At 42.2% G+C, this 14,520-nt stretch overlaps 1 protein-coding gene across 3 annotated transcripts in view; it reads right to left on the reverse strand.

Annotated features, from left to right (window-relative positions):
• ZMYM2 (zinc finger MYM-type containing 2) overlaps positions 1-12,622 on the reverse strand; it is a 110,594-nt gene extending 97,972 nt beyond the window's left edge. For all 3 annotated transcript variants that reach the window (XM_053563364.1, XM_053563361.1, XM_053563360.1), the window contains exon 1: positions 11,935-12,622. The gene's annotated coding sequence lies outside the window, so the exon portion shown is untranslated. The remainder of the gene's footprint in view (positions 1-11,934) is intronic.
• Between the last annotated feature and the right edge of the window lie 1,898 nt (positions 12,623-14,520).

Genomic DNA, 14,520 nt, shown 5'->3' on the forward strand with positions numbered 1-14,520 from the left:
TCCACTAATTCATTGCTGGTTTACATTAGGTCTCCATTGTTACACTCTCAGATGACACATATTTCCTCGGTTGTATTTATCCAGTTGGTAATTATGCTTATTTATTCATAATCTGTAACCCCCATTAGACTATATGCTCCAGGAGAGCAAAGACCTGTGTTCTTATTGCCTGTCACTGAACTTAACATAATGCTTAGTCAATAATTTACTCAATGAATACTTTTCTTTAAAAAAAAAAATAGGTAGGGCGGCGCCTGTGGCTCAGTGAGTAGGGCGCCGGCCCCATATGCCGAGGGTGGCGGGTTCGGACCCAGCCCAGGCCAAACTGCAACAGAAAAATAGCCGGGCGTTGTGGCGTGCGCCTGTAGTCCCAGCTGCTCGGGAGGCTGAGGCAAGAGAATCGCCTAAGCCCAAGAGTTAGAGGTTGCTGTGAGCCGTGTGACGCCACGGCACTCTACCCGAGGGCGGTACAGTGAGACTCTGTCTCTACAAAAAAAAAAAAAAAAAAAAAATAGGTAAAAAATAACCTCTCTGGGTTTTGTAGTTTGAGCATTTTGCTACTCTTCTGGAATCTCATTGAACTCTGGTTCTTTCCCTTCCTATAAGTCACAGGACAATCACTTCTTTACTCCTGAACCTTCAGTTTCCTCATTATAAAAAAGGAAATTAGAATAACTTCCTCAAAAGATGCAACAAACTGTCCGATGTCTTTGGTTATGGCTTTTTATTACTTCTCTATTCATCTACACAATTAAAGTAGAGTGTCCCAAAGGTCATCATACACAAAAAAATTAACAATTTATATTTTATATTGCATTATATTTTAAATATTTTTAAATTTATGTATGAACACATAAATATTTTGTAAATCTTTTATAAAGTTCTGTAATGAATATTTTATAAACGAAGGTGCATTTAGCTACAATTTCCCATTTTCCCCATGTAAATATGTATGGTGACCTTGGGGACACCTGTAAATTGACATGGCCTAATCTTAATCCCTAATAAAAGGTTATTATATCCTATCCTTATGTTCCTCTTAACCAAAGAGGTTTGGTTTTATTTAACCAAAGTTGTTAAATAAAAACTCATACTTCCTTCTTCAAACATAAGTTTAAAAAACACAACAATACCAACTAAAGTTCAAACTACATATGTTGTTTTGGAAACAAATCATCAAAACATTCATTTATTCCAATGACCACTTGGTATTCCAAATCTATGATCTGATATAGTGACTATTTTTGATAACCAATTTTCCATACTGTTTAAATACAAAGGAGTAGAGGGCTTTTAAAAAAAATTACCTTCTTTATATGACTTCAAATGTTCCATGATTAAGACCTCATCTAACCTAAAGAAACAACAATAGGTGCATCAATAAGCAAATGACACCAAAGATTCAAAAAGTCTACACTTCAGTACTGAGAATCTATTTCTCCAATACCAATTATTATTAAATAAAAATCTATTGCCTGTTTCTTAAGATTCAAAACTCATGACAATTTTTTACCACTGTTTTTCCTTGTGATATGTTCTTTGGAAATTATACCAATTGCTTTTAAAAATCAAAGGAATACAAACGGTTAGCACCTGTGGCTCAGTGAGTAGGGCTCCATCTGGCCCCATATACCGAGAGTGGCGGGTTCAAACCCGGCCCTGGCCAAACTGCAACAAAAAACAGCCAGGCATTGTGGCGGGCACCTGTAGTCCCAGCTACTCAGGAGGCTGAGGCAAGAGAATTGCCTAAGCCCAAGAGCTAGAGGATGCTGAGCTGTGATGTCATAGTACTCTACTGAGGGTGACAAAGTGAGTCTCAAAAAAGAAAAAGAAAGAAAGGAATACAAAGAGAACATCAAGTATACCAAAGAAAATCTGTTTTCTCCATTAATAGACAACTTTCAAAAAGTAAACAGAAAATTCTATCATTTACACTTCAATGTACTATTTTTAAATTATCTAGTAAATATTTAAATCTCTTTTAAATGAGACCAAAGCAAAGAAGGCACTCAAGGTCTTATTTCACGTATTTTATTCAATCCCTTTAATGCCTTGAATTCTACTGTTATCTCTGAATTTCCTCACACATCTAATACAATAATAATTACCAATGACAGAAGTATGCTTAAGGCTGGGCACAGGGGTTCAGATCTATAATCCTAGTACTCTGGGAGGCTAGACAGGAGGATACCTTGAGCTCAGGGGTCTAAGACTAGCCTGAGCAAGAACAGGACCCCATCTCTACTATAATAAAAATAGAAAATATTAGCCCAGGATTGTGGTGGGCACCTGCAGTCCCAGCTACTCAGAGGGCTAAAGCAGGAGGATCACTTGAACCCAGGAGTCTGAGGTTGCTGTGACTAGGCTGATACCATCGCATTCTAACCTGGGCAACAGAGTAAGACTCTGTCTCAAAAGAAATTAAAAATAAACTGGCCGCCTTAACTCAGTGAGCCCCACACACCAGGGACATTGAGTTCAAGCATCGCCTGGGCTTGAGTAACTTAAAGAAAAAAAAAGTTCAGGGAAAGGAAGTTAAAAATAAAATTTCAGAAATAATAAAAACATGCTTGATACCACTCTCATCACAACTACCTTGAAGTCTATCTTATAGTAGATCATAAACTTATTATTCCATTTTGCAGATGAGTAAGCCATTCTATATACTCAAGTAAATTTCCTGTAGCACACAGCTATTATATGACAAACCGAAAGCTTATACATGTCTCTCATTACACCACACTACCTCCCAATCAAATGGAACAAAGAATTATGAACTAACTAGTCTAATATACTGACCACTAGAATTCAAACAGTCAGCAAAAGACTTCTGCCATAAAAATAAGCAAGAGACTATAAGTATGTCAAACTGTGCTAAATATGCCCACTATTGATAGTTAACAGTATATATGCAAAACATCAGTATGATGACCGAAGGGGAAAAAAACATAAGAATATACTTATTTTGTTTCACATGTCAAGAGAAATCCTCAAGCTTTTAGAAAATTAGTGATATGATCCAATTGAGCTTTAGGAAGAATCCAGCTGTAGACTAGAGTAAATAATAATAAGAAATTTCCCTATGAAGAAATTCCCTGGGGCAGCACCTGTGGCTCAAAGGAGTAGGGCGCCGGCCCCATATGCTGGAGGTGGAGGGTTCAAACCCAGCCCCAGCCAAAAAAAAAAAAAATTCCCTGTATTCCAACACAATGGACCATGGTAAAAGTACAAAGCCAAACAAGATTTAAGGATAGTACCTTAGACAGTAAGGACACCTAAAGGTCTCAACATTTGACAGTCTAATGCAGGGAAGTAAAGAGGGTGGTCCTAAGTATGAGACCACAGAAAGTCCCACAAGCAAAGAGTTTCAAGAGATAAAACATTAAATTTCAAATGTTAAAAATTAAGACAAAAAAAAAGTTAAAAGATTTGGCAATTTGTGACTAGGGACCTAAAAGAGCAGATTTGGTATAGCACTGAGAGTGCAAATTAGACAGTGGTTTTATTTCAAATAGTATAGGAAAAAGAAGAAATAAATAGTAGTTCAAAAAGGATGTAGAGATTCTGGAATATAGAGCACAATCACTTAGCATACTTGTAGACTAATGAAGGAGCCAACAAAGGGGAGGCGGTGAGGCAGAAAATATAAATACCTCTAGTCACTATCAAATATAGTCACACAGTGAATTTACCTTACAAGTTGTAGCAGCATATGCATGTTTAACTTAACTGCTATTAAGTGAGCACCTGCTATTGGCCAGTAGTATACTCTGTATTATTTTTAATCCTCACCTCAGCAATCTCAGGAAAGTAGGCCTTACTATACTCATTTGTCAAATGAGTAAACTACAGCTCAGAGGTTAAATTACTTGCCTGATACCACAAATTGGAAACTGATAAAGAAAAACTGTTAACAGTTTTAGTCAGGCATATTTTACAAACAGTAAAACTTACTCATTTTTGTAAAAAGTTTGACAAATTTTAGTAAGTGTATATACTTCTATAGCTACACATCCAGTCTTAAAATACTCCATCACCCCTAACGTACCTTCACAGACAAGGCAAATTTAAACCCAAATCTGTCTAATTCCCAAATCATGTCATACAGCAAACCCCCTAAGTAATACTCAGGAAAGAAAAATAGCTTTTCAAAAAACTAAAAAATTAAGTTTTTATCCTAGTCCTCACTAGATCTATTTCCACGTAAGACCCCAACATACCTCCAGATCCACACCCACATCCCATCTTACCAAATTTACAAGTTCACTAAAATTTGGAAATGTGCCCTAGGATGCACAGCAGAATTAAACTTAGGACACAATACACTACACGTGGTCTTTTTTAAAAATGCAAAAGGAGTTCAGAAAGGGAAAGACAAATGAAACTTAAGTCCAGGGGAATAAAAATAGCCAGGTAAGCATCAAAGACAGAAAAATGTGATATACAAATGGAAAGAACATGGAATAACATAAGTCAGGTGTTTGTGTCATGGAAGACAGAATAATCTAAGTAGAGGCTTTTCTTCTATGAGCAATGTAAAACTGGAGATAAAGAGTGGAATGACTTCCTACACAGGAGTTAACACTTATTTGGATAAGGAACAGATTACTATACAACATTAAAACAAACAAAAATAAAAGTAGAAAGTAAGACAATATTTACAGTAATCAAAGTTGTAAGTCTAGGTAAAACTAGTTAAATTTTATAATGAATCTATTTAACTAAAACAAGGGCAAATTTTTCATTACTTAAAAAATAGACAAACACGTTAGTAAAAAAAAAAAAAGAAAGAAAGAAAGAAAAATAGACAAACACAGAATCATAAACATGTAAGAATTCAGGGCCAGACAAGGTGGCTCATACCTGTAATCCCAGAACTCTGGGAGGCCAAAGTGGGTGGAATGCTTGAGCTCAGGAGTTCAAGACCTGCCTGAGCAAGAATGAGACCCCATCTCTACTAAAAAAAAAAAAAAAAAAAAAAAAAACAGAAAAATTAGCTGGGCGTGGCGGCACACACCTATAATCCCAGCTACTTGAAAGGCTGAGATAGGAGGAATGCTTGAGCCCGGAGTCTGAGGATTGCTATGAGCTATGACACCACAGTACTCTAGCCTAGAACAACAGAATCAGACTATGTCTCAAGAAAAAAAAAAAAAAAAGAATTCAACTACCACACTGGGTTCAGAAGAATTAAAAGATCTTTAAGTAATGACATGCTTAGAAGGAAAAAAGTAAAAATCTAGAAGAGAAGAAAATTAAAAAATAACCTACATTTACATTTTTACTCAAATATCTTCTTAGTTCTATAGAATTAGAAACACAATTCACTAATTTGATCATCACTGGGCCTAACCAATATCTTAGAAATTTAATTTCAAGCTAGGGTCCTGAAGCATAGTAACAGAAGTTTAGATGAAACACCCTTCCAAGCAAAGAGCCAAAGAAACTACTAGCCCCCTATTAACAGAATACATCTTTTATAACTACTTGATTTTAGTGTTATAATGGCCAGTCTGTTGAATAAATGACTTCTACATTACCCTGAGCACTGAGTCTGCTTTAGCTTGCAGTTCCAAAAAACACTACTCTTCCTAGGAAAAAGACATGACTCTTTGAAATAAATTATTATAAAACTATTCCAGTATTATAGGAAAAAGATCTTTTTTAATGTTAAGCAACCCTATCCACAAATTCCAGTTCTAAATATTTATACTAATAAGTCCAGACAAGGTAGCTAGGTAAATACAGCAAAAAGTAATATACATATGCATTACTTACTAAAAGTTAAAAGACTGAAGAATTTGTCTCATTCTATTATAGACATGTCTTATAAACATTCTTCTGTCTGAAACTTCTAACTGTGCATCACAATTTTACTAAATTAGCTGTTTTTCTTATCCAATCTAAATATATGGTCATAAATAAGTTTACTAGAAAAGTTATAACAGAGCTTTCTCAACATTTTTATATAAAGTTGCAACAATTAATTCTATTCCTAGTAAGTTTATCTGAAAAGATTACAATGATTAACTTTTAAAATCAGAGTATTTTAAATATTTAATAATTTATTAAAAATTTGTACAACACTTGAGACTAATTTATAAATTCATGAAAACAAATTTTATGTTCAAATTCACTCAGAACACTAGAAGGGGAAAAAATCTTGCCCCTCTGGCAAGTGAGAGAAAACCTGATTATTGACAGCCTATTTATATTAAAGAGAAGAGTCTAAATTCTCTAGCAATAATTCAGTAATATTTCAAGAATAAGCAAAAACAAGATTTAACTTTCACTAATGAAACGTAAATGTGCAAAAGATTTTTTTAAATTCATTCCTACTGAATATTCATTACCTATTTCTAATATACAAAATATATTCTTAAAACATTTATAGAAAAAGCAAATATGAATTACAGAGCATTAACCAAATTAGTAAAAATAAAACCTAACAGTTAAAAACCCTTCTTTCAGCTTATACACATTTTTTTTTTTTGAGACAGAGCCTCAAGCTGTTGCCCTGGGTAGAATGCCGTGGCATCACAGCTCACACCAACCTCTATCCAACTCCTGGGCTCAAACGATTCTCCTGCCTCAGCCTCCCAAGTAGCTGGGACTACAGCCACCCTCCACAACACCTGGCTACTTATGGTTGTAGCCCTCATTATTGTTTGGCGGGCCCGGGCTGGATTCGAACCCGCCAGCTCAGGTATATGTGGTTGGCACCTTAGCCACTTTAGCCACGGGAGCCCCATTAATTTTTCTTAAAGTTTACGTGGGTCATTACAAAAGTTCCGTGATACATAAAAATCAAGAAACATAAAATCCACACAGAAGGAAACAAACGAAGCCCTCCCAGTAACTACTTATAACCCCAGCAAGTTGAAACTTACATGGAAGACTCAGGGACGCTGTCAACTGTGCGTCCTACAAGTGAAATAATGGACCATAATATAGTCTATCTCAAAACTTTCACAGTGACCTACGTTTTACTTTTAATTTTCAATGGACTGTCAAAAAATTAAAAATAAATAGAACAAATCCTTAAACATGATGTCATCAAGTGATTTTGCTAACCTCTCTGCAGACCACACTGATTTTTAAACTATGAACAGATTTTTCAACCATTTACAGAAATTTATTCTACAGCTCCAGATATGCTTCATGTATTATATAAAACTTAATCCAAAAAATTAGTATACCTTAAAATTCTCAATAAAACAATGGGTATGTGTTGCAAAAATTCAAATTTTAACATGCTTTAAGATGACCAACACATCTTGTTACTAAGTATTTAGTGCTGGCCTCCATGAAGATGATCCTCCTCTTTATTTTTTTCCATACAGTCTCACTTTGTCATCCTTGGTAGATTCCCATGGCACCATAGCTCACAGCGACTTCAAATTCCTGGGTTCAAGTGAACCCTCAGCTTCCCAAGTAGCTGGGACTACAGACACCTGACACAATACCCAGCTAGTATTTCTATTTTTTAGTAGAGATGGGGGTCTCGCTCCTGCTCAAGCTGGTCTTGAACTCAGGTCAAGCAATCCACCCATCTCAGCCTCCTCTTCTCTATTTTAATAAGAGAAATCTAAGGTTATAAAGTGACTTAAGAAAAACAGGCTGCAAAGATAAAAATTTTCCACTCCAACTATATAAAACATACCTGTTGGTATACAACTAAAATAAAATGTGAAAATAAAATTAAATTATTTTTAGTGGTAAAAATAAAACCTAACAGTTAAAACCCTTCTTTCAATTTATACACCATTAACATACCCAAGAGACTGTAGCAAACTGTGGTCAACACGCAGAGGTGGTCAATATAAGGAACTAGGCCTATTGTATTGACACATACACAGGGCACATGCCCAGTCTATGAAAATTAGGTCAACTTAAGAGATGGTCAATGCACGGAGGTTGTCAACTATGGAGGTTCTGCTATATACTGCAACTGTCACCCAGATCCCTGTATTCAAAGTTATGGATCTATCCAACAGCAATTTTTCTCAGTGATAACTTTCAAAGTCTTACATACTGGAGTTCTGCATAAGAAATTTTAGAGCTGAATACTTCTAAGTCCTGTTCAATTAAAAAAAAAAAATCCCAATTTTATGCTCTGTCAAGAACATGAAAAAACTAACTGAAATTTTCAAAAAGGAAAATACATGAAGTCAAAGCAATCTATTTCTTTCCTAATTGGAAATGCCCTACATAAAATAGTTTGACAGGCCAAGTGTTTTGAGAAAAACACTTGAGTTTGAGCTCTCCTTGCATTCCCTTAAAAAAAAAAAAAAGATGCAAGTTGAATATTCTAAAGTATTCTTATAATAAATGTCCCTTAATATATGATGTTAATAATATCTCAAATGAGATGGAGATAGATAATAGAAAATCAGAAAATAAAAAATCTCTAACTATATATACTACATCTTTTGACATCAAAGGTAGACTTTTGGCATTTCATACACATTTACACACTTTTGTACCTCAAACAAGGGCAAAATAACAAGAAACCTTTAAAATGTGATCACTATTGTGCAAAGATGGTATAAACAAGCTCCATATCCAAACAAAAATAGGAAACATTCATGTGTTAACATCTGTGTGATACTTGAGGTGATTTACGTGATCAAAGTCCTGCCAGGGGTGGGGAACCCATGATTTTCTGATTTCAAGACCATTCTTTTGCAAGCACTAAAGGAGGCAAGAAAAGTTTCATCTTTTTCTGCTGTACCCCTTTTAATGAAAAGACTTGTTATACAAAATTTGGATTCAGTCAAAAGGCCATACTTGAGGACTAGGAAAGCCACAAGTTTCCCAGGTAGAAACTAACTTTCATCTTTTCCCCAAATGTTTAAAAGGATAGGTGGGAGGGAATATATACTATTAAGGATGCACTGAAAAAAGATATCGTAAATATGCAAAGTATTTTCAACTGTCAAAATACCTCCCAAATACATCTAAAAGCACCAATAAATGTTATTACTATATAATAATTTATTTAGTCAAAGTCAATTAAGAAGTGTCAGGTTCTGGGCGGTGCCTGTGGCTCAGTCGGTAAGGTGCCGGCCCCATATACCGAGGGTGGCGGGTTCAAACCCGGCCCCGGCCAAACTGCAACCAAAAAATAGCCGGGCGTTGTGGCAGGCGCCTGTAGTCCCAGCTACTCGGGAGGCTGAAGCAGGAGGATCACTTAAGCCCAGGAGTTGGAGGTTGCTGTGAGCTGTTTGATGCCAAGGCACTCTACTGAGGGCCATAAAGTAGTGAGACTCTGTCTCTACAAAAAAAAAAAAAAGTGTCAGGCTCTGACTTGGCACCTGTAGCTCAGCAGCTAAGGGCGCCAGCCACATACACCAGAGGTTCGAATCCAGCCCGGGCCTGCCAAACGACAACTACAACAAAAAAATAAATAAATAAATAGCCAGGCATTGTGGCAGACACCTGTAGTCCCAGCTATTTGGGAGGCTGAAGCAAGAGAATCAAGTTTAAGCCCAAGAATTGGAAGTTGCTGTGAGCTGTAACTTATTCTACTGAGGGTGACATAGTGAGACTGTCTCAAAAAAAAAAAGTGTCAGGGTCTCTTCACCTTGCTCTCTAGCACATTATTGCATCACTAGTTGGTGTTTTAAAATAAATAAATTTTTAATTCTGAGCTAAATCATTAAGAAAACCAAGAACCACATGTTGGTGTATTTAAAAGAATCACTGCTTTCCATTCGTACATTAAGTGTTGACATTACACAAAAGCCCTGATTATACATTTTTGATGTTCCTCATCTCCAAATATCTACTAATCATAGCCAATTATCAAGCGTCCCCATCAAAATCACAAATAAGAAAGAAATCCTACAAAGGTAAATCTTTTGTGAAAATATGTCATGATAAGCATCACCCATCTACTTGAAAGATGTGACCCTTGATTCATTACAAATGAATGATCGAGTGCCTGAAGAAAGCTTTGAACTCATTAGAGAAGTTATATTCATACAAATTATAGAGAATGTGGAAACAATCAGACACACTGAAGTAGAGTATGTTAATTCTGCTCCATAAGGCAATATAAAAAATCTAATTGATGACTGTGGTTGTCTTTTTTTTTTTTTTTTGTAGAGACAGAGTCTCACTTTATGGCCCTCGGTGGAGTGCCATGGCATCACACAGCTCACACCAACCTCCAACTCCTTGGCTTAGGCAATTCTCCTGCCTCAGCCTCCCGAGTAGCTGGGACTACAGGCGCCCGCCAGAACGCCCGGCTATTTTTTTGTTGCAGTTTGGCCGGGGCTGGGTTTGAACCCGCCACCCTCGGCATATGGGGCCGGCGCCCTGCTCACTGAACCACAGGCGCCACCCAGTTGTCTTTCTTTTAAAAAAAAAAAGGGCAGTCAACCTGGTACAAGCATTTTGTATTTCTTTACACCCTATTGTTCAGGAAAAGATAGACTGAGAAAACTCATCTTGGATTTTTTTCACCGTCTCAATTTCTACATTTGTGAAATACATTACATACATTAAAGCAGTAAAGCATAGTTGCTGAACTCCAATCAAACCACTTAAGTTCAAATCTCTGCTTTACCAACTACTACTATACTAACTAGCTCAGTATCTTCCTATGTCAGTTTCCTCCTCTACAAATTAGGAATGAAAAACAATATCTACATCACTGGGCTTTCATGAGGATTAAATTGCTCAATAAATGTTAAAAATTCGTTTTGACATACATTAATAGTTTTAGAATGTGCACGATGGGTATATGAAAGTTCAATATACTCATGAAATTGAAAGTACTATGTACTTACTATGAATATACTTACTCATGAAATTGAAAGTCTCCATAATAAACATTTTTTTAAAAATCAGAATTGGGCTGACATACAACAGGGACTTAACTCATGCCATTTTTATTGCCCTGCAGGCTACATGCTAATATTAAAGGAAATACTGCATTAAAGTATCCTCTACTGTACCATTCTCACAACATCCTTCACAATCCTATTCAGCAAATCATTATTATTAATTAACCACCTTTTGACCCATCTGGACTTAAAACTTAAAACATAAGCTACTACACTTATGACCCACCTCTAAGGGACATCTACAAGTTACAATGTCAATGAGCTCTAGAGATATAATGTGTCCAGAGTGCTGATTTCACTTGTATTTTGAAACTACTTTCAATTGACTGAAAGAAATTTAACTGGTTCACTCTCTAGGACCTGACAAGACTGCCTTATAACCAACAAATTTCAGACATTAAATGACAATTTCAGGTAACATATTCAAATATTATGTTAAGTGAAGACTGATCAACATGGAAAATGGGAGACTAAGAGAGTAACTAGAACAGCGCACTGGTACGATCAACATATTAGTTGGTGAACTAAGATAGTACTAGCTGAGATAACTCCCTTTTCCTAAACAAAGACATGAAAAAAAACCCTAGCAACTCATGAACCATAAGATGACTACAGATTTGTGTGTTAGATCAAACATAAAAGAGTAAATGGTCCTTTCTATGTTTCCAATCTCTTCAATCAATTATCCATTGTTAAAGGAAAAAAAAATTAAAGATGGTTGCACGCACAGTATTTAAAACGAATAACTTAATTCCCACTTGGGAACTCTAGAGGGCACCAGAAATATGCCCTCCTTCCCACCACCCCTCCTCCCCGGTAACGTGAGCAGCTGCAGAAGCCCGTCGTCTGGTTGTTGAGGTTGGTATTGCAGCAGCAGGAGCGACGTATGCAGCGGTGGAAACAGCGGCGCCCACTCCCAGCTGCCTCACCAGCCATTACCCAGGCTTCGCCCCGGGGGCAGCTGCCACCCAAGGGGAAGCTCCTCCCCCTCAAAACAACGGGGAGGGACGAGTCCCAAGGCCGAACCCCTACAATCTGACAACGTCCTCTATTAGTAACAAATTAGGAGCGAAGGACTCACAATGGGGGTGTTTTCCTCCTCACTTTCTGGCAAAGATGCACCAGATAGGGTTGAAGTCAATTCCTGGTCCTAGGATGAGAGGAAAAATGGAAAAATGGATCAAGAAAACCCAACCTGGTGGGAGAACCAAACCCTTTCCACCAGAAGGAGGCAGAGAAGAGAATAACAGGTCAAGGAGGTTCGGTCCTCCGATTATTACCCCCACCATAGCCCCTTCCTGCGTAAGTGGAGCAAAACAGCACAAATACATTTTGGGGGCCAAAACTCAGGTGAAAGGCTGAATCTGGAGGCACCGGCCTGAGGGCACGAAGCCTACTCCTAGGAAGGGAGGGGGAAGGGCAAACGCTGCCTCGACGCCAGCGAGGGATTCATATTCCCTCCTAAATCTGCCCACCCAGCGTTATCCCCGTCACTCTCGGCACCAGTTCGGAGGTAGGGGCTGCTCACGTCACTGCGAGGCCCACATCGTCCACATTTGCCCCCAGCAGTTGCCCTGGGCCCGAGGTTGGCCCCCCCTGCAGTCGGCGGCCGGCAGCGCTGCCTCCCCGTCCGCCATTAGAGACCCAGCCAAACAATACGCGAGGAGCAAGAGCAGCGCAGAGCAGCGCAGGGGCAGAGCGGGGCAGAGCGGGGCGAGCGAGGGAGTCCGGCGAGGCGCGGGCGGCCACCCTCACCCCGAAAAACTCCGGGATCTCGGCTCCGGCGGCCAGGGACGGAGCGCGGCCCCGAGAGCGCGAGCGCGGGCCGGGCACCCCTCCCCCCGCCCCCCCCGCAGAAGAGAAAATAAAATACCCCGCGACACCCCCTCCCCCGGCCGGCACCCCCGCCCCGCCGGCCGCCGCGACCCCCGCCTCCGGCGCCCGCCTCACCCAGCCCTCCCGGCCTCGCCCGCACTCGCGCAGCCCTTCGGGCCGCACCAGAAAGCGCCTGTGACATGAGCTCAGCCCCGAGCAGCCCCGGAGGCCCGACGCGGCGGCGGCGACGGCGGCCGCGCCGCGGGGTATTAATCCCGGGTCGGTGGGAGGCTCCGGAGGCTGCCCTCACCCATCTCCGCCTCCCCAGTCGCCTCCGCCTCCGCCTCCTCCTCCGGAGGCTGCGCTGCACCCAGCCACCCCCACTCTCGGTGGCCCTGGACTGGAAAGACAGCGGGGATAAGCCTCACCCGGTTCTGGCTGCGGCTCCGTGGAACGAACCTCCCCTCCCCCGGCCCACCCCCCTTCCGCGACACGCACAACTCCGCTCGGTCCAGTCCCGGCTTTAGCGCCGGTGAGGAGGAGGAGGAGGCGGAGGAGGCGGCGGCGCAGCCGAGCCTGGGGAAGCCCCACCCTTCGCGTGTTCATTGGCCAGCGGGAAGGGCAGGCGGAGGCATTTCGAGCACCTCCATTGGCTGTGTTGGACTTCTTTCCGGACCCCCCTGGATAGGGTGGTCCGCGAGGCCATCCGTCAGAGCGAGCCACACCCCCAGCCCTGCCGTTCTACTCCCTCCTCCGCCAGCTCGGGTCCGCGTCTCCTCCCAGCCGATACCCCGCCCCCACCCACTGGATCCGCCAGGTTTGGAACCCGAGTTTCGTGGCCCTACGCACCGGCCGCCGCTCGGCCTCTAGGGACAGGGTGTTCTCCGGGACCAGGACAGCCCCAGAAACTGAGGCGAGGCTGCCTGCCCTAGCCTGGGCGCACAGGCCGCTGCAGCGGCGCCCAACGACTCTGCCCGAGGAGAGACGCGGCCTCGATGCCCCAGCGCCCTCCCTGTTCAGTTCCTTGAAGCCCCCGCGAGGGGTGAGACCGGAGAGGGACTGAAGCCAGACCGAGTGGGAAGTCGGGGCAGCGGGTGCAGTGGAACCTCGGGCGCTCTGAGGACGGTGAAGGCGCTTCCAGCCTCGCCGCGCCCCGGTGGGGAATAGTCCCCCACCTCCCGTCATGGCTGCAGGAGGAGACGACGTCCTCCATTTTGTCGGATCTGCTGTGGGGACTTGGGCCCCATTCAAAACCAAACCCCGTGGGGCCAGGAAACTTGTCCTCGAGAAGCCCCGACTGGGCTCTGCCATTCGGCCAAGGGAACGGCCCCAGCTTCCGGCGTCTGCGTCCGAGGGGCCGTGGGAGCAGGCACGACGGTGGAGAGCCCCAGACGCCGCTCCCCGCCTCCCCCAGCTAAGATGGAGGGAGCTGAGGGCTCCCCTGGAGCGGGGTTCCCGCTCGCTGGAGGGGACGGCGCCTGCCCGGGTGCGTCCCGCGGCGTCGCCGCACTCCAGTCCGCAGCCCCGGGCCTCTCCCCCGCCTGCCACCGTCTCCTGGTCCTCAACGGTTGACGGAGGCTCCGCGGAGGCGCCACTCTACAGCCCGCTCCATCGCTTCGCCCACCAGGGGCGGGCCCCGCAGGGAGCGACCCTGCGCCCGGGAGCCGAGCCAAGAGCGGAGGGCGCCGTGCGCCCCGGGGAGGGCGCGCCCCCAGGCCACCTCCACGAGGGCCTCGTCTTTTGTTCCTAGTCTACACCTACGTCTTGGGCGGACGTCACGGTGCTGAACGATTTCCAAGACTCCACGTATAGCGAAGCGACGCCGCTGCCTTCTTGCCCAGGCGGTTATTAT

The sequence above is a fragment of the Nycticebus coucang genome, chromosome 15 (assembly GCF_027406575.1).
Source record: "Nycticebus coucang isolate mNycCou1 chromosome 15, mNycCou1.pri, whole genome shotgun sequence".
NCBI classification, from domain to species: Eukaryota; Metazoa; Chordata; class Mammalia; order Primates; family Lorisidae; genus Nycticebus; species Nycticebus coucang.